Source organism: Crinia signifera, chromosome 7, assembly GCF_055691185.1.
Source record: "Crinia signifera chromosome 7, ASM5569118v1, whole genome shotgun sequence".
NCBI lineage: Eukaryota > Metazoa > Chordata > Amphibia > Anura > Myobatrachidae > Crinia > Crinia signifera.
Genome location: NC_139223.1, coordinates 150151128 through 150178295, shown reverse-complemented (window position 1 = coordinate 150178295; position 27168 = coordinate 150151128). Strand labels below are relative to the sequence as shown.

The following is a 27168-nucleotide window of genomic DNA, read 5'->3' as shown; positions in this document are numbered from 1 at the left end:
TCTCCCGCCTCCCAGGTTCTCACATGAAGCTTTAAGTTCCCCTTATGCTACATCTTCCTGAAATGGAATGCATGGTGGAGAGTAGTGAGTAGAGGAATTAGAGGGGCAGTACAGATGGTGTAATGGTTAGCATTACTGCCTCACAGCACTGAGGTCATGGGTTCAATACCTACCATGGCCCTAACTGTGTGGAGTTTGTATATTCTCCCTGTGCTTGCGTGGGTTTCCTACCACAATCCAAAAATATACTGGTAGGTTAATTGGCTCCCAAAAAAATTAACCCTAGAATGTCTGTGTGTGCATGTACATGTGGTAGGGAACAGTGTTCCCTCTAAGCTGTGCACGTGTGTGCGCACACACAACTCGCCAAGCGTGCGCACAGACATTACAACAGAGCGCACAAAGCAGCAGTTGTCCCCTTTTTGCAGTTGTGGACTCAATTAATGTGTGTTTCACCCATTAACTACATTGTGTGCTATGTTTTGAATGTTTAATATCATTTTGAAGTAAAGTTAACACAAATGTTGAACGTCGTTTTCCAGTTATATATAAGTGACGCACAAAAATTTAATTTCCTTCCAAAGTTGCACAGCCAATATCTTTTGCCGCACACAGACTTCGTAAAATTAGAGGGAACATTGGTAGGGAATATAGATTGTAAGCTCCACTGGGGCAGGGACTGATGTGAATGGTCAAATATTCTCTGTAAAGCACTGCGGAATATGTGGGCGCTATATAAGAAACTGCTAATAAATAAAAAAATAATAGTAGTGAGACATAATTGCTCATCTGCAGACAAGATTTGCACCGTGCAAATCTAAAGCTGTGTACACATGCATTGATTTTTCCTGATTTTGGATTCGATTTTGCTTATAGAAGCAAAATCGAATCTAATCCTAAACAAAATCGAATGGTTTTTGTGTCACTTTCGATCTGCATTCGATTTGAACAGTAAAATTTACTGTGCAGCTAAGGAAATATCGAATTCGATCTAGTAAATCGAATGTGTACAATGTACCATGAATGTAAATCGAATTCGATATCTAATGCAAAAGTACAGATCTAATGCCAAATCGAATGGGAAGATCTAATGCCAGATCTAATAGAAAATCGAATCTAACATCGAATCAAAAGCAAATCGAAGCGTTTGTACAGGCCTTAAGAGTGAGTTGCAACATTTTGGCTATCAGCTATCCTCTTGCACATCCATAAGTAATTGCAGTCTGTGCAAATGCAAGTAACTCACTATGCGATAGATACAGACTGATTGAGGCCAGCGCTGATGTCACACACCCTTCCTGTAAAATGTCTTGGCACAGAAAACAATAGGTTTCACGACCAAACTCCGACTTCCTGTCCGTCAATGCAAGGGATTGCAATTAGGTCCTTTAATTTTTTGAAGCTATTTGGGCTTGCACATTTAAATCCGTATGCATGCGCAGTCATTCGATAATTGAACGTATTGCAAATTCCGACATCGGCTATCAACTCGAAATCAGGTCCAGAGAATGGAGGTTGCCCACGACCTCTCATTCCACTGACAGAACCAGGGCTTTGCGGGTCCTGGTTTATGTAGAGATTCTAGACACACATGATGATGCACAGCCTGGATACCTGACTGGGCAGTGGAAAATGCGGGGTTTAGACTGAGCTTCACGGTGCAGCAGGGGACTCCACTGTGAATTGGGAGTCTCCAACGAAATGCGAGAGGGTAGGCAACTATGGTTAGACATTGTGTCAACACAGGGTTGCCGACTTTCTTATTCTCCTCTCCGGGAGAAGCCTGGAGAGGAGAGATTCGGTAGCCTCTCAGGGGACGGGGCTTAAGCATGGCATCACTAAGCCCCGTCCCCATGCGGTTAAACCAGCTAATTCAGTGATCTCTGTGGAGGGGACGGGGCTAAAATGACACGATTGTGTCATTTTAGCTCCGCCCCCTCCTCTGAGACCCGAGGATTGCAGCATTTTAATGCCGAGATCCGGGGGACAGCGGGGGTCCCCCCTGAATCCGGGAGGGTTGCCCACCCTTCCGGGGGGCCGGGGGGGAGCCCCGATTTTCGGGAGACTCCCGGAAATTCCGGGAGGGTCGGCAACCCTGTGTCAACATAATGTATGTCAACATGGTTAATGTTAGCCATCGGCCACAATGTGATTAAGAAAAAAAAGAAACCTGTTTCTCATTTTCCTTCTTATTTCAAAAATGGTTTGTCCAGGACTACAGATCATGGATCCCAGCAGGTGGGTAAGTTTAGGGCTGGGGTAGCCAACTCCAGTCCTCGAGAGCTACCAACAGTTAATGTTTTCCAGATCTCCTCACAGAATCACAAGTTAAGTAATTAGCTGCACCTGTGGCTCTTTGAAAATGTTTCAGCTAGTAATCAGTGCAGCAGCTAGGTTGTCTGGAAAATGTGAACTGTTGGTAGCTCTCGAGGACCGTGGTTGGCTACCACTGGTTTAGGGTAACAAGAAGGAACACGAGAAAAGACTATAATCACACTGAGTGTAGTAGGTATGCTTCTCTAAGGTTTCATATACTAATATGCATTGTACTGGCATATGAAACGTTAGGATAATTGTAAGTTACTAATAAAGACTATACAAAAGACCTGTGTCATGGCGACCACGATCACGCAGAATCATGGTGACTATGCTACATAGTAGTACATACAGAAATAAAATGGCTCCGGGAAGATGGCGCTGCAGTGCAGACATGGAGATGCAAGTCAGTTTCCTCTATTGCTGTGACAGTGACACTGCGGACGGTAAAACGTAACAGCAACGTGCAAAAGCGGCTTCTCCGCATTGGCCGCCTGGACCGGAAGTGGCGGGTGTAACGCTGTACCCGGAAGTGCTTGCTGAGCTTCGTTTTGAATGAAATCCGGCTGATTCACGCTGGTCAGAAGCGACAGGAAGATCTGGGAATCCTTATACTGCATCGGAGACCGAGCTTCCAGGTGACCTGCGCGCAGGGGCGGACAGTGCTTGGAGACCTGTATTGCATCGGCTGGCTGCTGTGGGTGGGAGAAGCCAAATAGATACTAGGCCGCTTCTTAATCCTCAGGCTCTAGTAGTCCCGAACACCGAATTACTTGCGCTATAGTAAGGGCTCATCATTAATAGAGAGCTAACTTTGGTCGAGAGGTTCTCCAGCTAAGGGCACAGTAAATGTGGGACACACACACGTGTGTATGTATATGTGTGTGTATATATATATATATATATATATATATATATATATATATATATATATATATATATATATATATATATATATATATATACACATACACAAAAAATTATGATGCGCCTTTTAATCTTCTTTTAAAGTGTTTAATCACATACCAGCCTGCTACAGTGGAGTGGGTATGGGTAAAAACCGGACCCAGACAAAACCCCCGGACCGCCGGAACAGACATCAAACTCTGCATTTTGGAGCTTGTAGCGTCCGGTCCGGGGGGTGTCCTATCCGGGGGTGTCCTGTCTGGGGGTTCTGCCTGTGACACCTGTCACCAGGTAGAGGAGGGAGGGGTAGAATAAAGTCTCCCTGTATGGTCCGGGCATGTAGCAAAAACTGGACGATCCGGACCACAGGGGGAGGCTGTAATCTCCCCTTCCCCATGTCCCTGATGATAGCTATCACAGGGACCCCCCCGGACAAGACACCCCCCGGACCGGACCCTATAAGCTCCGGACTGCAGATTTTAATGTCCTGTCCGGCGGTCCGGAGTCTAGCCCGGTCCGGTTTTTACATAGTCCCCAGTGGAGTTGCTGTGTCAATGTTTCGGTCTCTCAGACTTTTATCAAGACCTCATATCCAGCTCCATCTGCATCAGCTGGGTATTGACAAAGGTCCTCGGAGACACTGAAATGTTGAATCAGGTGCGGCACTTTATTGTGTTGGTATGTGAATAAAACATTTAGAGAAGACGGAGTTCAAGCTAAATTTGTAGACTGAATATACTGTGACTGACTGGCATATGCAAGAGGACCCTGGTGTGGCAGATGATGATATGGTGAGGAGAATGCCGTTTGTGTGGCAAAAAATGTGTGTGTTTAGTACATATATATTTACCAGTCCATGGAGTGCTGCAGCCTTTTTTTTTAAATAAAGAAATGTAGGTGTGTGTGTACCCCTTGTTCTAGCCAGATGTGCCGTGTTCACACTGCATGTCTGAACAACACTGCGTTTACCCAGCATTTAAATGCTGGGAGCAGCGGAGACGGACCCCTGTTCTCACTGCTAGGCAAATCCTGGGTGAAGCAGTTCTACCCGGTAACTTGCCTTTTAACATGTTTTTTTTTTTTTTGCAGTGTGAACGGGTAAATGTATGTCTGCATACCCGGATCTCAAACGCTGGTAAAAAGAAGGGTTTTACCCGTGTATGAGATCCGGGTATGCAGACACGGTTTGACCCGTTCACACTGCACTTTTTTAAAAGGCAAATTACTGGGTCGACATACTAGACCCGGGAATTTGCCTGCAGTGAGAACTAGGTATTACTGTGGTATCTAATGTGAGAATTGCCTTCTCACCAGTCTCTGACAGTGTGTACAATAGGACTGCCGGGATCACGTATTTCCCATGGTACACCCTTTATAACTAATATCAAATACTAGCTACCAGGTGCTTTTGCATACGATCTAAAGCTGGGTACACATTAATAGCTATATCTGCATATATATCTTTATATCTAAAGATGGATCGGGCAGTATGTTGTCCATACACAGTGCCTGATTAGTTGGGACTTAGTGTTCATTCTAGCACCCGCTATCTTTGAAAACCCATGCAGTTCCTCTTCCTTGCCTGGGGTGTCGCTGTCTGCTGTGGTGTTTCTAGCACATGTCTGGTTTGCATATTAGTGCTGATACACAGACCACACTGTGCTGGATGCACTACAGCAGACAGCGACACCCCAGGCAGGGAAGATGAACTACATGGGTTTTCAAAGATAGCGGGTGCTAGAATGAACACTAGGGACTGATATTACTGTCACTCACCGGCATGCCTGTACACACAGCATGATGTGCCGGTATATGTTTAAATCTATCGGGCATCGTCTGTGTTGCACAAATATTTTGATGGTGCATCAGTATATCGGCCGTTATATTGGCCAGTGTGTACACACCTTCAGACATGGCTGCCTGACCCAATAGATCCTTGTGGCAGTCATGACTATCTCGATCCGATGCACACAGGACTGCGCTTCTGATCGGAATTTGAGGTAAAACACATGCGATTTGACAATCTTCATCTGATTTTGCTCCCCAATGTATTGGAATCAGATGTAAAGGGCACAAATGGCACTAGATGATGGGCACCTTAAGGCTGGTTTCACACACTCCGGCTCCTGCCGGACGGTGAAATCCCGCACAGCCAGGGAGCCGTGCCGCACACATTAGTTGTGAATGGACACTATTGTGTCCATTCACACGGGACGGCCACGACCCGGCCGCACGGTTGCAGCCGGATCCCGCCACTGGAAGGGACGGCTGCCGGGCTGTGTCAATCCCTTCCATGATAAACTAGTGTGTGCGGCATGGCTCCCTGGCCATGTGGGATTTCGCCGTGCGGCAGGAGCCGGAGTGTGTGAAACCAGCCTCAGAGTTCTACACTATATAGAGCAGATAAGCTGTGGAAGCCACCTATCCGGTGATGTTGGATAATATTTCTCATTCTAGTGCTCTCCCAGCTATTGTGGAGACCATACATCCCCAGTGCTCTCCCAGACTGTACTAACCTAACCGCTTTGTGGAGGCTTTGAAGATCATACACCCCTACCGATATCAGAGTAGGCAGTTATGTATTTTTTTTTGGGGGGGGGGGGGGGGGTGCAAAGCTTAACTCTGCTACTGACCTAAGCTCCACCCTCATTCGGATTGTGAGGCCTGTCTCCTTCAGGTCTGCCTCCCTTATCTTCTTGTTTGGCCTGTCACGTCCAGTAGGAATGCCAATCTTTGGTTTCATGCCATTAATGCATAATCCCGATAACCGCTTTGATGGTACCCTCTACAATGGCTATCCCTACATGAGTGTCTGCTTTAGTAGAGCTAACGTGTATTGGGATGAGATTGACCCAGCGTTGGCTTTGTACTTAGTGGAGTGACATTTAGTGGAGTGATTTTGAAAAGCCATAACTCCTACACATATAAGATTCAATTCAGTCAGAAGCGAAGGGGAAGAGTTGCTGTGTAATGGCATGGAAACTCTGCCAACAGTCCCACAGAACATTTGTGAAGGGTACCTCTGGAGTTTTAAACATAGGTGTCTCATCATAGTCCCAATTGTTATTGTGTGACTGTGATCTGCAGCGCTACTTTGATTTCTGTTAAATCTCCTGCTTTATGCTCTTAGTACATACTGTAGCAACAGGTCATACAATTATGAAGAAACTGCAGATTTTTATAAAATTGTTTGAATAGGCCCATGAATTTACATTTTAACATTGTACATTATTAAATTCGGTACTCTTTACCTAGAAGGGCGGCCATCGCGGGCATTGAATGCACTAAAAAATCGGGTGCGATGCGACCGACGCGATGCCCGCGATTTCCCATAGGGAACAATGTTAAATGTCCCAATTGACCCGATTTTCCTGTTCAATGTCTCAATTGACCCGATTTTTCCATAGGAAACAATGTTAAATGGGCCACAGAGGCCAAATAGGCACCCTAAAGTGTGAAATGGCCCCCAAAATTGTTAACGCCACCCCACGATCAACGTCAACCCGAAGCGTGGCGAGCGCAGCGGTACACGTCCTACGACCTTTTCATGCCCCCACTATCCACGTCGGCGTGGAGTTGAGAAAAGTGTGGCGAGCGCAGCGAGCCACCGAGCCCGAAGCGTGGCGAGCGCACGCGGATACCTTCACAGGTATACGCGTCCCCTCGCGGGCTTCACAGCTGTCCGCGTCCCCTCGCGGGGCTCGCTGCGCTCGCCACGCTTCGGACTCGGTGGCTCGCTGCGCTCGCCACACTTTCTATTCTCAACTCCACGCCGACGTGGATAGTGGGGGTATGAAAAGGTCGTAGGACGCGTACCGTCGCCCCTCGCGGGCTCGCTGCGCTCGCCACGCTTCGGGTTCACATTGATCGTGGGGTGGCGTTAACAATTGTGGGGGCCATTTCACACTTCAGGGTGCCTTTTTGGCCTCTGTGGGCCATTTAACATTGTTTCCTATGGAAAAATCGGGTCAATTGAGACATTGAACAGGAAAATCGGGTCAATTGGGACATTTAACATTGTTCCCTATGGGAAATCGCGGGCATCGCGTCTGTCGCATCGCATGTGATTTTTTAGTGCATGCGATGGCCGCGATTTTTTACTAACGATGCCCACGATCAAAATCGTGGGCGCCCTTCTAGGTAAAGAGTACCTTAAATTCTGCTGCAGTTTATTAAGATAAGGTAAACATAAATGTTCTGTTTTTTGCCAATTGATAAGAAAAGAAGAAAAAAAAAGCTACCTATATGTCTACATTTTTTTTTCAAACACCCGTTCTATTTAAGAGCTTTCAATTACTTCTCTGGTTCTTTAATCTCTCATAATGTTTGCAGGCATTTAAAAAATAAATAGTTTCATTAATTCAGCATTTTTATCTTTAGTATGTAAATATTTTTGAAATAATACCTTTTTGCAATTATTATTAATAGAGGCTGAGACGGCTTACCACACATTCATATTGAGGTGTCCTTAATACGTTGGTCAAATGTTATTAAAAATCTAATTCCACTGGAGAATGAAATCATTCAAATAAATGTTCCACACCTTGTAATGGGATTGCAACCTTTTTCCCAAAGTGTCACTTATTTTCTCCTTCCATGACCCAAGACAACATCTTTGATCATATTGTTATTGGGTGAGCTAGAGTGCCATTGCAGCTGCATAGTATTCTTAATACACAATAATATGATTTGTTTTCATAATTTATTTTTATAAAAAAAAGAACAGAGGATTTGCATAACTTGTTGCTTAATGAGCCAAAGTGATATTCTTCTGATGCTGTTGGGCTTCATATGGTAGGTTGGGGAAATAATAATAATTCATATATATATTATTGTGAATTGTTATAATCCTGAGAACATTTAGGAAGGTTAAGCTAGTCATACACTACTGCGATTTCTCGCTGCATTGTATGCCCAGCCGTGAGCTGCCCGGTATGGATCGCATGGATCATATGCCATCCATTGCATGCGGTCATTTCACTTTTGATGGATCACATGCGATGCCTGTTCCCCCGCTGCCGGGAGGAAGATCTGAGGTCAGACCGGCATGCCGTCCGACCTCCGACTCGGGTCCGATGTGCACGGAACCGCGCATCAGACCTTAGGGGACATCACACTGACCCGATTTGGGCCAATATCTCAGCCTGTTCCGTCGGGTGAAATCGGCCCAAATCAAGGTGGCGTATGAGGACCTTTTGTTTGTATCACAAAATTCCACAGAACATCATTATTTAAAAAATAAAAATCCTAACATGCCAACCAAAGCCTTAAAACATGACCATTTTGAGTAATCAAGTCTATTGGTAGAAACAGGTTTTTTGTGGAGCAGGTCAGCGCAATTTAACTTGAAAAGGGTGCAGCCCACTCAGACATGAAAGGAAGGTACACCACCTCCCGGGACAAATGCAAAAAAGAACAGGATATGTCTAGGTGTGGCGCAACCCTTTTTCAATAAGATGTGATCTGAATAATTTTTCAGAAATTTATTGTGACATTTGCATGAATAAAAACAAGCAAAACAATATATACATAAAAAATGGATTTACAAATTTACAAATAATCAGGCAGACGTTCAAAGTTACTTCCAATGATGGTCATGCACAGACAGATGTTAACGGTCCAACACAAGTAAGAGGATCAAGATCTCACCAAAAAGATGGATTGCGGTGGGCTATGCTCCTGCTGGAGAATCTGCGGCACCACCGCAGTCGGCTTAATCGAGTCCTCCAAAATTCAAAGTGCTTGTGCTTAAAGTGTCCAGTGCTTCCAAAGTGCCATGTGAGTATTGCACAGGGATGAAGCAGTAAGTATCCAAAGCAGCAACGCGTTTCAGAGATCCTCTGTCTCCTTTATCAAGCTGTGTATGGATACTTGTGAGATCTTCTAGCCTTTTAAACCCATTTCCTGGGTTTAGGGCTTGGTGACAGCCAATCGGGATTCAGCGATTTTCGCGGGCAGGAACTTCCTTGCGTTCCAGCTGTACTTCCGGTTGCGTTCCACTGACTAAAACGTGTAGACGCTTCCGGTTTTCGCGATCTTAGCGTTGTTGCTTACAATAGCTGATCACCTCTGAGAGACTTATTATACTCTCTGTTTCTTCAACGCCCACAAAGCTTCTCCTATTCAACTATTTACTTGTTGATTTGGATTCTCTTTTTAAAGATGAATTTAGACCACCTTTTTGCGCTCCGTCCGCCATCTTTGTTAAGGGCAAACTTCAGGGCATGTACTGGATGTTCTTTCTTTTCTCTGATTTTTGAATAATGGGGTGAGACTCATCCTCAATACCTTCTGTGCAGTACTTGGTATTCCTGCATAGTCCATCCCTATTTACCGAGATGGTCTCTCCCCATTAGGGGTTCTCATTCATAGTTATTCCAGAGCCACATGCAAAAGAGATATAATGAAAAACATGCCATTAGTATAAATTTAAGAGAAGCATAATAAAAGACTAAATAAGAACATCATAAAAATCAAATGTTAAAAATAGATGTAAAATGAGCAGTAGGACTTCAGATAAAAACCTTAATCTAAAAACCATTTTAATTCGAAGTCTGCATTGTGACCATTGGGATAGAGGCTATTAAGGGTGAAGATCCACTTCATCTCACTTTTGGCCAATCTTGTTTCTAAATCCCTGGTCTTCCAGTTCGTGACCACCTGTTGTATCCCCAAAAATCTCTTTATTGCTCCCTCACATTTATGGTGGTTTTTTAAAAAATGGTCAGAGGGTGGGTGGGTGGCACATCCTTTTCTTATATTGTATATGTGTTCAGCAGACCTTGTTTTGAGGTTTCGGGTAGTTTTACCAATATAAATTTTATCACACTCACACTCCAATAAATAAATTACATTGCGTGTGTGACAGGTGATAAATTGGTTAATTTTGTATTTGACTCCCATCGCCTCAAAGTGAGTCGCTTTTTTATCGAATGGTTTGGTACTTGTAGCTTTACACATGAGGCATGATCCGCAACGGTGAAAACCTTTGTTGCGATCACTGCCCCCAATTTTTTCTGGCAGTGCACTTTTTACTAAAAAGTTTTTCAGTGATGGTGCTCGCCTATAAATGAATCTCGGTTTTTCTGGCATGGCTTTTCCCAAGACTGGATCGTCTAAAAGGATCCGCCAATTTTTTTTGAAAATAGTTTCCACTTTCTTATAATGGGCACCATACTGAGTAAAAAATGCCCATTCTGTGTAATTGGGACTATTTGTGTCATCCTTTTTTGATTTGATTTTTAATAGGTCGGTTCTACTCATTTTGTTGACTTTTTCTTTTGATTCTAGTAGGTCTTTTTGGCTATATCCTTTTTGAATGAATCTTTGGTCAATTTCGCTGAATTGTTCTTCCAATTCCACCTGTTGTGTGCAATTTCTCTTAAGACGCATATATTGTCCAACAGGGATGCTGTTTAACCATCTTTCATGGTGTTCACTGTTTTTATGGATGTAGGAATTGGAGTCAGTCTCCTTTCTATGGGTCTTAGTATTAATTTTACCATCTTTTATATAGATGTTAAGATCCAAAAAAAACAAATTTGACCTACTAATATTAAAAACCAATTTAATATTAAAATCGTTCGAATTTAAAAAGTCACAAAAATTCTTAAGCAGCATTTCTTCACCTTTCCATATAAATAAAATATCGTCGATAAAACGCCACCAGGCTACCAGGTCTACCCCCTCCACCAACCTCTCATCGACTGCCCCTGTTTCCCAGTATGCCATGAAGAGGTTGGCGTAACTAGGGGCAAACCTGGTGCCCATGGCGGTGCCCTTAATTTGAAGGTAATAGCTGCCATTGAAGTAAAAATAATTATTTGATAAAATGAATAAAATGGACTCCAATATAAAATCTTGTAATTCTTCTGAATAATCACTTTTATTTAAAAAGAATTTGATTGCTTCATGTCCCTTAGCCCAATCGATAATGGTGTACAATGTACTCACATCTGCACTTCCTAGGTAGCAATCGTCTGTCCATTGAATTGTGTTCATTTTACGTAACACATCTCCTGTGTCTTTTAAAAAGGAGTTGGTTCTACTCACCAGTGGCTGTAAGTAAAAATCTACCAGGGCCGACAAGTTAGAAGTAATACTTCCCGTTCCAGTTATTATTGGACGCCCTGGTGGTTTAGTCTGATGTTTATGGATTTTTGGTAAAACATAAATAGTGGGGGTGGTGGGATTGGGTATATTGATAAAATCAAACTCCTCTTTTGATAAAAGACCATTTTCCATAGCTTTTGAACTCAGCTCTTTCAGTTTGGTTATCACTGAGACCGTTGGGTCACTCCTTAATTTTTTGTAAGTGGTGGTGTCTCCCAGTTGTCTCTCAATCTCATTTATATAATTGATTTTATTTAAAATCACTACCCCCCCCCCCCCCCCCTTTATCTGCAGGCTTTATGATGATTTCATCATTTTTTCGCAGTTTTTCTATAGCCTCCCATTCTTTCTTTGTGATATTTTTCTTTTTAGATGTTTCTACCCCTCTGAGTTCTTTTGCGACAATTGAATTGAAGCAATCGATACTACCACCTTTTACGTGTTTGGGATAGAATTTTGATTTACATCTTAGGGCAGTTTTGTTTACAATTTCACCTTCTTCTGTTGGTGTTGTATCAATACGTGTCCCATCTTCTTTCGATAAGAAAAACTTTTTGATACTTATTTTTCTAACAAATTTCTGGAGATCAACAAAGATCTCAAAGGGATTGGCTCTTGCTGTCGGGGCAAATTTGAGGCCCTTTTCCAAGATTTTTTCTTCTTCTTTGGATATGGGTACATCACTCAAATTGAAAATTTTACCCTTTTCCTTCGTGTCCGAATCGGGGTGGGGATTTGGAATTGTCCCTGTTTTTTTCTTCTTTTTATGGGTTTTGAGTTGTTTTTTACCTCCCCTTTTTCCCCTATGGGTCTTTTTAGTTGTGATTATTCCCGTCTGGGTGGCATCCTGTCCTGTTCCAAAAAAGATTTTTGAGGTCTAAGTTGGAAATTTTCATTCCTTAATGGTTCAAATCTGTTTTGTGTATGTGGGAATTCTCCACTTCTGGTAAATTTATTCCATCTCTTTGGAGTAGGACCAAAGTTGGGCATATGTCTTTTTAGGTGTTCTATAATGGGACCATTGTCTTTCACTATTTCTTTTAGGTGTTCTATGATGGGACCATTGTCTTTCACTATTTCTAGGAGTAATATAATGAGTTGGTTGGTTCCTTATTCTCCAATTGGTTGGGGGATTTGTTGGTCTAGGATCAGGTGTTTGTCTTATATTTTCAGCATAGTTACTCCCATGATTTTGTATTTTCATTTTTTTATTATTGTTTCCTTTTAGTTTAGGGGTTTTTTTCTGGGATTTGTGGCTGATGTTTTGGGAATGAGTGAGCTCAACTTGGTTTGTAATGTCACTGTTATTAGGTGGATTATTCTTGTTTTTTTCAGAATTTAAGTCTCTCTGGAATTTTTTTCTCTTTCTCATTTTTAGCTCTCTAGAGTTTTTATCTAGTTTAGTCAAGATTTCTTTTTCTTTTAAAATGACCTCCTCTAGACTTATAGATGGTTCAATGATTGTTTTCAATTTCTCAATCTCTTTATTTGTCTCTTGGAGTTCTCCTCTTCTCTCTTTTACTATGAGATCAGTTAGTGCTTTTGAACATTTATATAAAATGCTATTCCATTCCAATAAAAAATCTTCTCTATTGGAATTGAAAGAAGGGGTTTTTTCTAATGTTAGCCCTTTCGGGACTAAATCATTAGCTAGATAATGTTCTAGGGTAGTGACCTCCCACCATAGTCGGTTTTCTTTAAGTAAAGCTTTTTCTAGATTTTTAAGTACTGTACTTAAGCTTTTATCGACATCGGTGGGTAGGTCATTACCTTCACATGAGAATAAATCCCTTAAATTCCTTCTAGTTTCTCTGTATGAGAACATCTTTTGCTGCTGGTTAGCTCCACAAATTTGGTGTACAGGTGGACAATTGGTAGAAACAGGTTTTTTGTGGAGCAGGTCAGCGCAATTTAACTTGAAAAGGGTGCAGCTAGGGTGGCCAATCCCGGGATCGGGATCCGCGGGATCCCGGGATTTGGCCCCCAAAACACCGGGATTTCAATCCCGGGATTGGAGTTTCCAATCCCGGGATTTCGGGATTAGACTGCGCATGCGCAGTCTAATGCCGGGCAGCGTCTGAGCGGGTGCTCAGCAGCTGCCCGGCTTCTCCCGTCCCGGGCAGTGCGGCTCTGCGCAGCGTGACGACGTCAGAGGTCACGCTGCTCAGGCCGCACAGGCTGTCTGCCTCCCTGCCTCCATCCTGTCTGTCCCCGGATCAGAAGCAGCGGACCTGCCGGGGCACCAGCGGACCAGCCCGGGCTGTCCCCGGATCAGCCTGCCCAGCCATCCTGTCCCTGGACCAGCCCGCCCGCCCAGCAATGGACCTGCCGGGCCACCTGCAGACCAGCCCGGGGCTCCATCACCCCATCTCGCCCACCCACCCGGCCGCACCACGCATCTGTAAGTAAATATGCGGGGCGGCCAAGGTGGGTTTTTAATAGTAGGGAAGCCGATCCCGGGGATCCCGGGATTGGGCATTTTTCAATCCCGAATTCCGGGATTGAAAAAATGCCCCGGGATTGGCTTCCCTAGGTGCAGCCCACTCAGACATGAAAGGAAGGTACACCACCTCCCGGGACAAATGCAAAAAAGAACAGGATATGTCTAGGTGTGTAAAATTTGTAAATCCATTTTTTATGTATATATTGTTTTGCTTGTTTTTATTCATGCAAATGTCACAATAAATTTCTGAAAAATTATTCAGATCACATCTTATTGAAAAAGGGTTGCGCCACACCTAGACATATCCTGTTCTTTTTTGCATTTGTCCCGGGAGGTGGTGTACCTTCCTTTCATGTCTGAGTGGGCTGCACCCTTTTCAAGTTAAATTGCGCTGACCTGCTCCACAAAAAACCTGTTTCTACCAATTGTCCACCTGTACACCAAATTTGTGGAGCTAACCAGCAGCAAAAGATGTTCTCATACAGAGAAACTAAAAGGAATTTAAGGGATTTATTCTCATGTGAAGGTAATGACCTACCCACCGATGTCGATGAAAGCTTAAGTACAGTACTTAAAAATCTAGAAAAAGCTTTACTTAAAGAAAACCGACTATGGTGGGAGGTCACTACCCTAGAACATTATCTAGCTAATGATTTAGTCCCGAAAGGGCTAACATTAGAAAAAACCCCTTCTTTCAATTCCAATAGAGAAGATTTTTTATTGGAATGGAATAGCATTTTATATAAATGTTCAAAAGCACTAACTGATCTCATAGTAAAAGAGAGAAGAGGAGAACTCCAAGAGACAAATAAAGAGATTGAGAAATTGAAAACAATCATTGAACCATCTATAAGTCTAGAGGAGGTCATTTTAAAAGAAAAAGAAATCTTGACTAAACTAGATAAAAACTCTAGAGAGCTAAAAATGAGAAAGAGAAAAAAATTCCAGAGAGACTTAAATTCTGAAAAAAACAAGAATAATCCACCTAATAACAGTGACATTACAAACCAAGTTGAGCTCACTCATTCCCAAAACATCAGCCACAAATCCCAGAAAAAAACCCCTAAACTAAAAGGAAACAATAATAAAAAAATGAAAATACAAAATCATGGGAGTAACTATGCTGAAAATATAAGACAAACACCTGATCCTAGACCAACAAATCCCCCAACCAATTGGAGAATAAGGAACCAACCAACTCATTATATTACTCCTAGAAATAGTGAAAGACAATGGTCCCATCATAGAACACCTAAAAGAAATAGTGAAAGACAATGGTCCCATTATAGAACACCTAAAAGACATATGCCCAACTTTGGTCCTACTCCAAAGAGATGGAATAAATTTACCAGAAGGGGAGAATTCCCACATACACAAAACAGATTTGAACCATTAAGGAATGAAAATTTCCAACTTAGACCTCAAAAATCTTTTTTGGAACAGGACAGGATGCCACCCAGACGGGAATAATCACAACTAAAAAGACCCATAGGGGAAAAAGGGGAGGTAAAAAACAACTCAAAACCCATAAAAAGAAGAAAAAAACAGGGACAATTCCAAATCCCCACCCCGATTCGGACACGAAGGAAAAGGGTAAAATTTTCAATTTGAGTGATGTACCCATATCCAAAGAAGAAGAAAAAATCTTGGAAAAGGGCCTCAAATTTGCCCCGACAGCAAGAGCCAATCCCTTTGAGATCTTTGTTGATCTCCAGAAATTTGTTAGAAAAATAAGTATCAAAAAGTTTTTCTTATCGAAAGAAGATGGGACACGTATTGATACAACACCAACAGAAGAAGGTGAAATTGTAAACAAAACTGCCCTAAGATGTAAATCAAAATTCTATCCCAAACACGTAAAAGGTGGTAGTATCGATTGCTTCAATTCAATTGTCGCAAAAGAACTCAGAGGGGTAGAAACATCTAAAAAGAAAAATATCACAAAGAAAGAATGGGAGGCTATAGAAAAACTGCGAAAAAATGATGAAATCATCATAAAGCCTGCAGATAAAGGGGGGGGGGGGGGTAGTGATTTTAAATAAAATCAATTATATAAATGAGATTGAGAGACAACTGGGAGACACCACCACTTACAAAAAATTAAGGAGTGACCCAACGGTCTCAGTGATAACCAAACTGAAAGAGCTGAGTTCAAAAGCTATGGAAAATGGTCTTTTATCAAAAGAGGAGTTTGATTTTATCAATATACCCAATCCCACCACCCCCACTATTTATGTTTTACCAAAAATCCATAAACATCAGACTAAACCACCAGGGCGTCCAATAATAACTGGAACGGGAAGTATTACTTCTAACTTGTCGGCCCTGGTAGATTTTTACTTACAGCCACTGGTGAGTAGAACCAACTCCTTTTTAAAAGACACAGGAGATGTGTTACGTAAAATGAACACAATTCAATGGACAGACGATTGCTACCTAGGAAGTGCAGATGTGAGTACATTGTACACCATTATCGATTGGGCTAAGGGACATGAAGCAATCAAATTCTTTTTAAATAAAAGTGATTATTCAGAAGAATTACAAGATTTTATATTGGAGTCCATTTTATTCATTTTATCAAATAATTATTTTTACTTCAATGGCAGCTATTACCTTCAAATTAAGGGCACCGCCATGGGCACCAGGTTTGCCCCTAGTTACGCCAACCTCTTCATGGCATACTGGGAAACAGGGGCAGTCGATGAGAGGTTGGTGGAGGGGGTAGACCTGGTAGCCTGGTGGCGTTTTATCGACGATATTTTATTTATATGGAAAGGTGAAGAAATGCTGCTTAAGAATTTTTGTGACTTTTTAAATTCGAACGATTTTAATATTAAATTGGTTTTTAATATTAGTAGGTCAAATTTGTTTTTTTTGGATCTTAACATCTATATAAAAGATGGTAAAATTAATACTAAGACCCATAGAAAGGAGACTGACTCCAATTCCTACATCCATAAAAACAGTGAACACCATGAAAGATGGTTAAACAGCATCCCTGTTGGACAATATATGCGTCTTAAGAGAAATTGCACACAACAGGTGGAATTGGAAGAACAATTCAGCGAAATTGACCAAAGATTCATTCAAAAAGGATATAGCCAAAAAGACCTACTAGAATCAAAAGAAAAAGTCAACAAAATGAGTAGAACCGACCTATTAAAAATCAAATCAAAAAAGGATGACACAAATAGTCCCAATTACACAGAATGGGCATTTTTTACTCAGTATGGTGCCCATTATAAGAAAGTGGAAACTATTTTCAAAAAAAATTGGCGGATCCTTTTAGACGATCCAGTCTTGGGAAAAGCCATGCCAGAAAAACCGAGATTCATTTATAGGCGAGCACCATCACTGAAAAACTTTTTAGTAAAAAGTGCACTGCCAGAAAAAATTGGGGGCAGTGATCGCAACAAAGGTTTTCACCGTTGCGGATCATGCCTCATGTGTAAAGCTACAAGTACCAAACCATTCGATAAAAAAGCGACTCACTTTGAGGCGATGGGAGTCAAATACAAAATTAACCAATTTATCACCTGTCACACACGCAATGTAATTTATTTATTGGAGTGTGAGTGTGATAAAATTTATATTGGTAAAACTACCCGAAACCTCAAAACAAGGTCTGCTGAACACATATACAATATAAGAAAAGGATGTGCCACCCACCCACTCTCTGACCATTTTTTTAAAAACCACCATAAATGTGAGGGAGCAATAAAGAGATTTTTGGGGATACAACAGGTGGTCACGAACTGGAAGACCAGGGATTTAGAAACAAGATTGGCCAAAAGTGAGATGAAGTGGATCTTCACCCTTAATAGCCTCTATCCCAATGGTCACAATGCAGACTTCGAATTAAAATGGTTTTTAGATTAAGGTTTTTATCTGAAGTCCTACTGCTCATTTTACATCTATTTTTAACATTTGATTTTTATGATGTTCTTATTTAGTCTTTTATTATGCTTCTCTTAAATTTATACTAATGGCATGTTTTTCATTATATCTCTTTTGCATGTGGCTCTGGAATAACTATGAATGAGAAAACCTAATGGGGAGAGACCATCTCGGTAAATAGGGATGGACTATGCAGGAATACCAAGTACTGCACAGAAGGTATTGAGGATGAGTCTCACCCCATTAGTCAAAAATCAGAGAAAAGAAAGAACATCCAGTACATGCCCTGAAGTTTGCCCTTAACAAAGATGGCGGACGGAGCGCAAAACCCCTTCCCGACATTTGACGTACATTTACGTCATGGTCGGGAAGCACTTCCCGACACATGGCGTAAATGTACGTCATGGATTTAAACTGTCACCGCGTCTATAGACGCGGTGACAGTTTCAACATGTCTGCTGTCCCTGACAGCAGACATGTCCGTGCATGCCCAGGGGGGGCTGCGATGCCGCCCCCCCGTCGGCGATCGCTGTGATTGGCTGTTCAGTGTGAACAGCCAATTACAGCGTTTTCCTGTGTCACCGGCGAATAACGTTCGCCGGTGACACGGGATCAGAGGTGATTGGTGCTGTAAAGTACAGCACCAATCACCGCGGGGTGTAAGGGTGACACTGGTGTCACCCCACCTCACCCCGCCCGCCCCCAAAGGCCGTGATTGGTCCGTCGGACCGACGGACCAATCACAGCCAAGGAGGGGGATTTAAACTAACGGTGACTGCACTGCAGACGCCATTCCGGTCTGGAATAGCGTGCAGTGCGGTCACCGTACCCCCCTGCCGCCATACTGACCAGAACCTTGCTCCATACTTGCTCCATACTTACCTGATCGCTGCTTCATCACTGCTTCCTGGATCCTGTTGCTACTTGTGCCTTCCTGTGAAATTGTGCTGCTGCAGTGTACTAGCTAGATAGAGAGAGAGATAGAGAGAGATAGAGAGAGATAGAGAGAGATAGAGAGAGATAGAGAGAGATAGAGAGAGATAGAGAGAGATAGAGAGAGATAGAGAGAGATAGAGAGAGATAGAGAGAGAGATAGTGTCAGAGAGTGCTATATTTTGTGCTGCTGCAGTGTGATATAGTTATAGATAGAGAGAGAGAGATAGAGAGAGAGAGATAGATAGAGAGGCCTAGTGACAGAGTGCTATATTTTGTGCTGCTGCAGTGTGATAGTTATAGAGAGATAGAGAGAGAGATAGAGAGAGAGATAGTGTCAGAGAGTGCTATATTTTGTGCTGCTGCAGTGTGATATAGTTATAGATAGAGAGAGAGAGATAGAGAGAGAGAGATAGATAGAGAGGCCTAGTGACAGAGTGCTATATTTTGTGCTGCTGCAGTGTGATAGTTATAGAGAGATAGAGAGAGAGAGATAGAGAGAGATAGTGACAGATTGTGCTATATATTTTTTATATAACTGACTGCTGCCCCCTCCTTTTGTGCTGATCAGTATAAATTAACTGATCAGCAACTTTTTGGGGGCGCAGGTTTTTTTTTATATATAGATATACCTGTCAGTGCTGCTGCTGCAGTGTCATAGAGTGATAGATAGTGAGAGATAGAGAGATAGAGAGAGATAGTGACAGAGAGTGCTAAATTTTGTGTCTGCTGCCCCCGCCTTTTGTGCTGATCACTATATCTGAGGTGATCAGCAACTTTTTTGGGGGTACAGAGGTTTTTTTTTTTTATATATACCTGTCAGTTGCACCAAAGGTTGTGCACCTGCTGCACCTCACTGGTAATCAGTGTCGCATCACTGATCACCTTTTTTTTTTGTGTGTGTGCTGTGGGGTATTTTTTTTAATTTTTTTTTTACACACACTGTGATTTTGTGGGTGTCCTGTGGCCGCTGTGCGCTGATCAGTGACGTACATCACTGATCATCTTTTTCGGCACAGGGTTGATCGATTTTTTTTTTTTTTGATCAAATTCCTGTTGCCTTTGAGCGCTGTTCAGTGACAGACGTTACTGACCAACATCTGTGCTCAATTTTTGGCGCAGGACCTTTTTTTTTTTTTTTAACCCCTTAAATTTTTTATTTTTAACCCCTTCATTTTTTTTTTTTTATTGGTATAAAGTATTTTTTTTTTTCTGCACCACATACACACTACACACTACATACCCCCCGGATTGAAATAAAGTTTGTACCCCCCCCTACACTATACACGTGTTGAAACATTTCACTACCAGTAACACAAAAATAAAAATGTCCTCCCGAATGTCCTCCCAGTCATCCAGGAGAATGTATTCAGTGGAGGAGGCATATGCCATGCTTGCTTCTGACTCTGACACAGCCAGTGATGCAAGCGGGGAATTTGAAGGATTCGCCTTAAGCTCCTCTTCCTCCTCTGGTGATGAGGGACCCCCTCAAAGACGCCCCCGTAGAGCAGCTGAGACCCCCCCCCCAATAATTGATCTCGTATGGACCCCACCACCAGACAATTTTGAGCCCCAGGTTCCTGAGTTTTTGGCCATGCCAGGAATCCAATTTGATTCCACAGGTCTCAGAGAAATTGACTTTTTCAAATTATTTTTCTCTGATGATTTTATAAATTTAATGGTGGACCAAACTAATTTATATGCCCAGCAGTTTATTGCTCAAAACCCCACGTCATCATTTGCTAGGTGGACCCCTGTAGATGCAGTAGAGATGATGACGTTTTGGGGTCTGGTGTTTCATATGGGCATAGTAAAAAAGCCAGAAATTAGGCAATATTGGAGTACAGATGTTCTGTACAGTACTCCATTTTACCGTATGGCCATGACCCGGACTCGATTTGAGACAATTCTTAAATTTATACATTACACCGATAATGCACAGTGCCCACCCAGAGATGATCCCACCTTTGACCGGCTATTCAAAGTCAGGCCGGTCATTGATCATTTCAGTGCCAAATTTGAAGAGGTGTACATCCCTGAAAAATTTATTTGTATCGACGAGTCCCTTATACATTTTAAAGGAAGGGTTAAATTCCGCCAGTACCTTCCCAGTAAGAGGGCAAGGTATGGCATAAAAATGTATAAACTGTGTGAAAGCACCTCAGGGTACACCCACAGGTTTAGGGTTTATGAAGGGAAGGATTCAAGAATTGAACCGCCAGAATGCCCCCCCTCCCTCGTAGGTGTTAGTGGGAAAATTGTCTGGGATTTAGTGCACCCCTTCCTGGATAAAGGTTATCACCTCTATGTGGATAACTTTTACACCAGCATCCCCCTGTTTAAGGCCCTTGGTTCAAGAGGTACAGCAGCTTGCGGTACTGTGCGCAAGAACCAAAGAGGCCTCCCAAAAACGCACATTGCCCAAGTAATGAGAAGGGGTGAAAGCAGGGGAATATGCAACGAAAATATGTTGTTGGTCAAATATAAGGACAAGAGGGATGTCCTTATACTGACAACAATTCACGGAGACAGTACCACCTCCGTCCCTGTACGAGGTACCAGTACCCACACCTCAAAACCTAATTGTATCCTGGATTACAATAGGTACATGGGCGGAGTGGATCTTTCAGATCAGGTACTGAAGCCGTACAGTGCCCTGCGGAAAACAAAAATCTGGTACAAGAAGGTGGCCGTGTATATCATCCAGATGGCACTGTATAACGCTTACGTGCTATTCCGTTCTACCGGCCAGAGGGGGACATTTATGCACTTTCAAGAGGAAGTCATAAAGGGCCTAATATTTGGGAACCAGCAGGCAGAGGGCCCCAGTACTTCTAGTACTGGCCCCCGTATTGTACCAGGGCAGCATTTTCCTGATGAAATCCCCTCCACTGGAAAAAAGGGCAGGACACAAAAAAGGTGCAAAGTTTGCTATAAAAAGGGAATAAGAAAGCAAACTATTTTCCAGTGTGACACTTGCCCCGACAAACCCGGCCTATGTATAAAGGAGTGTTTTAAAATATACCACACATCTATGGAATATTAGGTTCATAATTTCACCGTGCTTCGGGGGTCTTGCTAATGCCACATAGCACCCACCATTCATTCCACCAGAATCTGAGCCGCAAAATCCAAAAATCACTCCTTCCCTTCTGAGTCCTGCCATGCACCCAACTGGTATTTTTTGGTCACATGTGAGGCATTGCCGTACTCGGGAGAAATTGGGGCACAGATTTTGGGGTGCTTTGTCTCCTTCATTCCTTGTGAAAATGAAAAATTTTGAGCCAGAACTGCATTTTTGTGTAAAAAAATGTAATTTTTCATGTTCACTGCCCACTTGTATCAAAATTGGTGAAACCCCTGGGGGTTTGAAATGTACACTATACCCCTAGATGAATTCCCTGAGGGGTGTAGTTTGCAAAATGGGGTCACTTGTGGGGGGGTTCCACTGTATTGGTGCTTTGGGGGTCTTGCTAATGCGACATAGCACCCACCATCATTCCACCAGAATTTGTGCTGCAAAATCCAAATATCACTCCTTCCCTTCTGAGTCCTGCCACTTTTTGGTCACACATGAGGCATTGCCGTACTCGGGAGAAATTGGGGCACAGATTTTGGGGTGCTTTGTCTCCTTCATTCCTTCTGAAAATGAAAAATTTTGAGCCAGAACTGCATTTTTGTGTAAAAAATGTAATTTTTCTTTTTCACTGCCCACTTGTATCAAAATTGGTGAAACCCCTGGGGGTTTTAAATGTACACTATACCCCTAGATGAATTCCCTGAGGGGTGTAGTTTGCAAAATGGGGTCACTTGTGGGGGGGTTCCACTGTATTGGTGCTTGGGGGGTCTTGCTAATGCAACATAGCACCCACCAAAATTCCACCAGAATCTGAGCTGCAAAATCCAAAAATCACTCCTTCCCTTCTGAGTCCTGCCATGCACCCAACTGGTATTTTTTGGTCACATGTGAGGCATTGCCGTACTCGGGAGAAATTGGGGCACAGATTTTGGGGTGCTTTGTCTCCTTCATACCTTCTGAAAATGAAAAATTTTGAGCCAGAACTGCATTTTTGTGTAAAAAAATGTAATTTTTCATTTTCACTGCCCACTTGTATCAAAATTGGTGAAACCCCTGGGGGTTTGAAATGTACACTATACCCCTAGATGAATTCCCTGAGGGGTGTACTTTGCAAAATGGGGTGACTTGTGGGGGGGTTCCACTGTATTGGTGCAACATAGCACCCACCATTCATTCCACCAAAATCTGTGCTGCAAAATCCAAAAATCACTCCTTCCGTTCTGAGTCCTGCCATGCACCCAACTGGTATTTTTTGGTCACATGTGAGGCATTGCCGTACTCGGGAGAAATTGGGGCACAGATTTTGGGGTGCTTTTTCTCCTTCATACCTTCTGAAAATGAAAAATTTTGAGCCAGAACTGCATTTTTGTGTAAAAAAATGTAATTTTTCATTTTCACTGCCCACTTGTATCAAAATTGGTGAAACCCCTGGGGGTTTGAAATGTACACTATACCCCTAGATGAATTCCCTGAGGGGTGTAGTTTTCAAAATGGGGTGACTTGTGGGGGGGTTCCACTGTATTGGTGCTTGGGGGGTCTTGCTAATGCGACATAGCACCCACCAAAATTCCACCAGAATCTGAGCTGCAAAATCCAAAAATCACTCCTTCCGTTCTGAGTCCTGCCATGCACCCAACTGGTATTTTTTGGTCACATGTGAGGCATTGCCGTACTCGGGAGAAATTGGGGCACAGATTTTGGGGTGCTTTTTCTCCTTCATACCTTCTGAAAATGAAAAATTTCGAGCCAGAACTGCATTTTTGTGTAAAAAATGTAATTTTTCATTTTCACTGCCCACTTGTATCAAAATTGGTGAAACCCCTGGGGGTTTGAAATGTACACTATACCCCTAGATGAATTCCCTGAGGGGTGTAGTTTTCAAAATGGGGTGACTTGTGGGGGGGTTCCACTGTATTGGTGCTTGGGGGGTCTTGCTAATGCGACATAGCACCCACCAAAATTCCACCAGAATCTGAGCCGCAAAATCCAAAAATCACTCCTTCCGTTCTGAGTCCTGCCATGCACCCAACTGGTATTTTTTGGTCACACGTGAGGCATTTCCGTACTCGGGAGAAATTGGGGCACATATTTTGGGGTGCTTTTTCTCCTTCATACCTTCTGAAAATGAAAAATTTTGAGCCAGAACTGCATTTTTGTGTAAAAAAATGTAATTTTTCATTTTCACTGCCCACTTGTATCAAAATTGGTGAAACCCCTGGGGGTTTGAAATGTACACTATACCCCTAGATGAATTCCCTGAGGGGTGTACTTTGCAAAATGGGGTGACTTGTGGGGGGGTTCCACTGTATTGGTGCAACATAGCACCCACCATTCATTCCACCAGAATCTGTGCTGCAAAATCCAAAAATCACTCCTTCCCTTCTGAGTCCTGCCATGCACCCAACTGGTATTTTTTGGTCACATGTGAGGCATTGCCGTACTCGGGAGAAATTGGGGCACAGATTTTGGGGTGCTTTTTCTCCTTCATACCTTCTGAAAATGAAAAATTTTGAGCCAGAACTGCATTTTTGTGTAAAAAAATGTAATTTTTCATTTTCACTGCCCACTTGTATCAAAATTGGTGAAACCCCTGGGGGTTTGAAATGTACACTATACCCCTAGATGAATTCCCTGAGGGGTGTAGTTTGCAAAATGGGGTCACTTGTGGGGGGGTTCCACTGTATTGGTGCTTGGGGGGTCTTGCTAATGCGACATAGCACCCACCAAAATTCCACCAGAATCTGAGCTGCAAAATCCAAAAATCACTCCTTCCCTTCTGAGTCCTGCCATGCACCCAACTGGTATTTTTTGGTCACATGTGAGGCATTGCCGTACTCGGGAGAAATTGGGGCACAGATTTTGGGGTGCTTTGTCTCCTTCATACCTTCTGAAAATGACAAATTTGGAGCCAGAACTGCATTTTTGTGTAAAAAAAATAATTTTTCATTTTCACTGCCCAGTTGTACCACAATTGGTGAAACCCCTGGGGGTTTGAAATGTACACTATACCCCTAGATGAATTCCCTGAGGGGTGTAGTTTGCAAAATGGGGTCACTTGTGGGGGGGTTCCTAACTTTTAGCATCTTATGGTGCCTTGAAACCTACATGGTGCCTAAAAAATAATCTCATAAAAAGGAGGCTCCAAAATCAAGTAGGTGCTCCTTCTATTATGAAGCCTGTGGTTTGGTCACCGTGCACACTAGGGCCACATATAGGATATTTATGAAAACAAAAGAATTGGGGGAATCAATTTTTAGTCACATTTCTCTAGTAAAATGTACTGTGTTCCTTATAAAAATGTATTAAAATTGCAAATCTGCAAAAAAAAAGAAATTTTGAAATATTACCTACACTTTGTTTTAATTCCTGTGAAACACCTAAAGGGTTAACAAACTTCCAAAATGCTGTTTTGAATACTGTGAGGGGTGCAGTTTTTGAAATGGCATCATTTATGGGGGTGTCTCACATACAAGTCCCTCAAAGTCACATCAGAACTGAACTGGTCCCTAAAAAAATCAGTGTTTGAAATTTTCTTGAAAATTTGAGAATTTGCTATTCATATTGTAAGCCTCCTAGTGTCCCAAAAAATTAAAAGGAAGTTGAAATAATGATGTCAACATAAAGTAGACATATGGTCTATGTTAGTTATTCACTATTTTGAGTGGTAAGATTATTTGTCTCACAAGCAGAAAATTTAACATTTTGCAAATCGCTAAATTTTCCATTTTTTCACGATATTTTGGTATTTTTCACAAAAAAACACAGACTGTATCGACCCAAATTTACCACTAATTTGAAGTACAATGTTTTACGAAAAAACAATCTCAAAACCACTGGGATAAGTAAAAGCAAAAAAAAGTTATCCCCACTTAAGTGAGACATGTCAGATTTGAAAAAAAGGGCTCTGTCAGGAACGCAAAAACTGGCTCTGTCAGGAAGGGGTTAAAAAGAGAATCCAAATCAACAAGTAAATAGTTGAATAGGAGAAGCTTTGTGGGCGTTGAAGAAACAGAGAGTATAATAAGTCTCTCAGAGGTGATCAGCTATTGTAAGCAACAACGCTAAGATCGCGAAAACCGGAAGCGTCTACACGTTTTAGTCAGTGGAACGCAACCGGAAGTACAGCTGGAACGCAAGGAAGTTCCTGCCCGCGAAAATCGCTGAATCCCGATTGGCTGTTACCAAGCCCTAAACCCAGGAAATGGGTTTAAAAGGCTAGAAGATCTCACAAGTATCCATACACAGCTTGATAAAGGAGACAGAGGATCTCTGAAACGCGTTGCTGCTTTGGATACTTACTGCTTCATCCCTGTGCAATACTCACATGGCACTTTGGAAGCACTGGACACTTTAAGCACAAGCACTTTGAATTTTGGAGGACTCGATTAAGCCGACTGCGGTGGTGCCGCAGATTCTCCAGCAGGAGCATAGCCCACCGCAATCCATCTTTTTGGTGAGATCTTGATCCTCTTACTTGTGTTGGACCGTTAACATCTGTCTGTGCATGACCATCATTGGAAGTAACTTTGAACGTCTGCCTGATTATTTGTAAATTTGTAAATCCATTAGTAATCAAGTCTATGAAAATTAAGTTTTCTGATGTCACCTGTCTCTCACCACAGTCAACAATCTGTTTTTGTCATGACATGCAAATTGGCTGCCATCTTGAGCAATATTTGGGAGAGTATATCGTATATCTGCTTTTGATATTCTTTCATGGTTCGTAACTGCCTGGACAGGTGCTATAACTATCTCACTAATTATTCGTAGTGTTCTACGTTTTGTCCAATTAAGGGGTGCAGACCTTACTAGTATGGAAACACCCTAGGTAAGGGGTTCCCAAACTTTTTGGAATAACGGCATCCCAGAGTATCGGAAAGTTGTTGTTTCTTACGGCACCCCTAGTTCAAAGGTTTCTCTTTGAGAAAGGTAGAAAAAAATATTAAGTTAATAAAATTGTGTTTCCAGCTCATCCTTAGTGTCAGTTATGTGGTAATAGGCAGGATTCACTTCTGTTTCTCCACACTTTGGTTATTACATTGGCCATAAATAACGTAACTTAAATTTGATCATGGACCACTAATCCAGGGCACCCTTGCAGTCTCCCAAGGCACCCCATGGTGCCACGGCACACAGTTTGGGAACCACAGCCCTAGGTCCTTAAGTGTGGGAGACCACCCTGTACTTTAAAGGCACATAACAGATAAGTGATATGATTAAACATTTTTGTTGTCTTATTAGAAAATTCAATAATAAATTTACGTTTTTGGATGTGTGGAAGATTTGGTGTCTCCAGGCCAAGAGAGTCTGCCCAGTTTTGGCCAAGTTCACTCTTTGTATCAGACATTCCTGATTGTATGCTTGGCTCAGTAACTTACAGATTCTGTGGTTGAGGACAGGGTGAAGGATGATTCATCCAATCAGATGAGTCTTTCATTGCTCGGCAGTCCATGATTTGAGTGTTGCACCACTCTCTCCGCTT

General features: G+C 42.4%; 1 protein-coding gene across 1 annotated transcript in view; it reads left to right on the top strand.

The window, feature by feature from the left end:
• Positions 1-2800: 2800 nt before the first annotated feature.
• The window catches only part of PSMD14 (proteasome 26S subunit, non-ATPase 14), an 89390-nt gene continuing 65022 nt past the window's right edge, over positions 2801-27168 (top strand). Inside the window, exon 1 of the mRNA XM_083153952.1 lies at positions 2801-2954. The gene's annotated coding sequence lies outside the window, so the exon portion shown is untranslated. The remainder of the gene's footprint in view (positions 2955-27168) is intronic.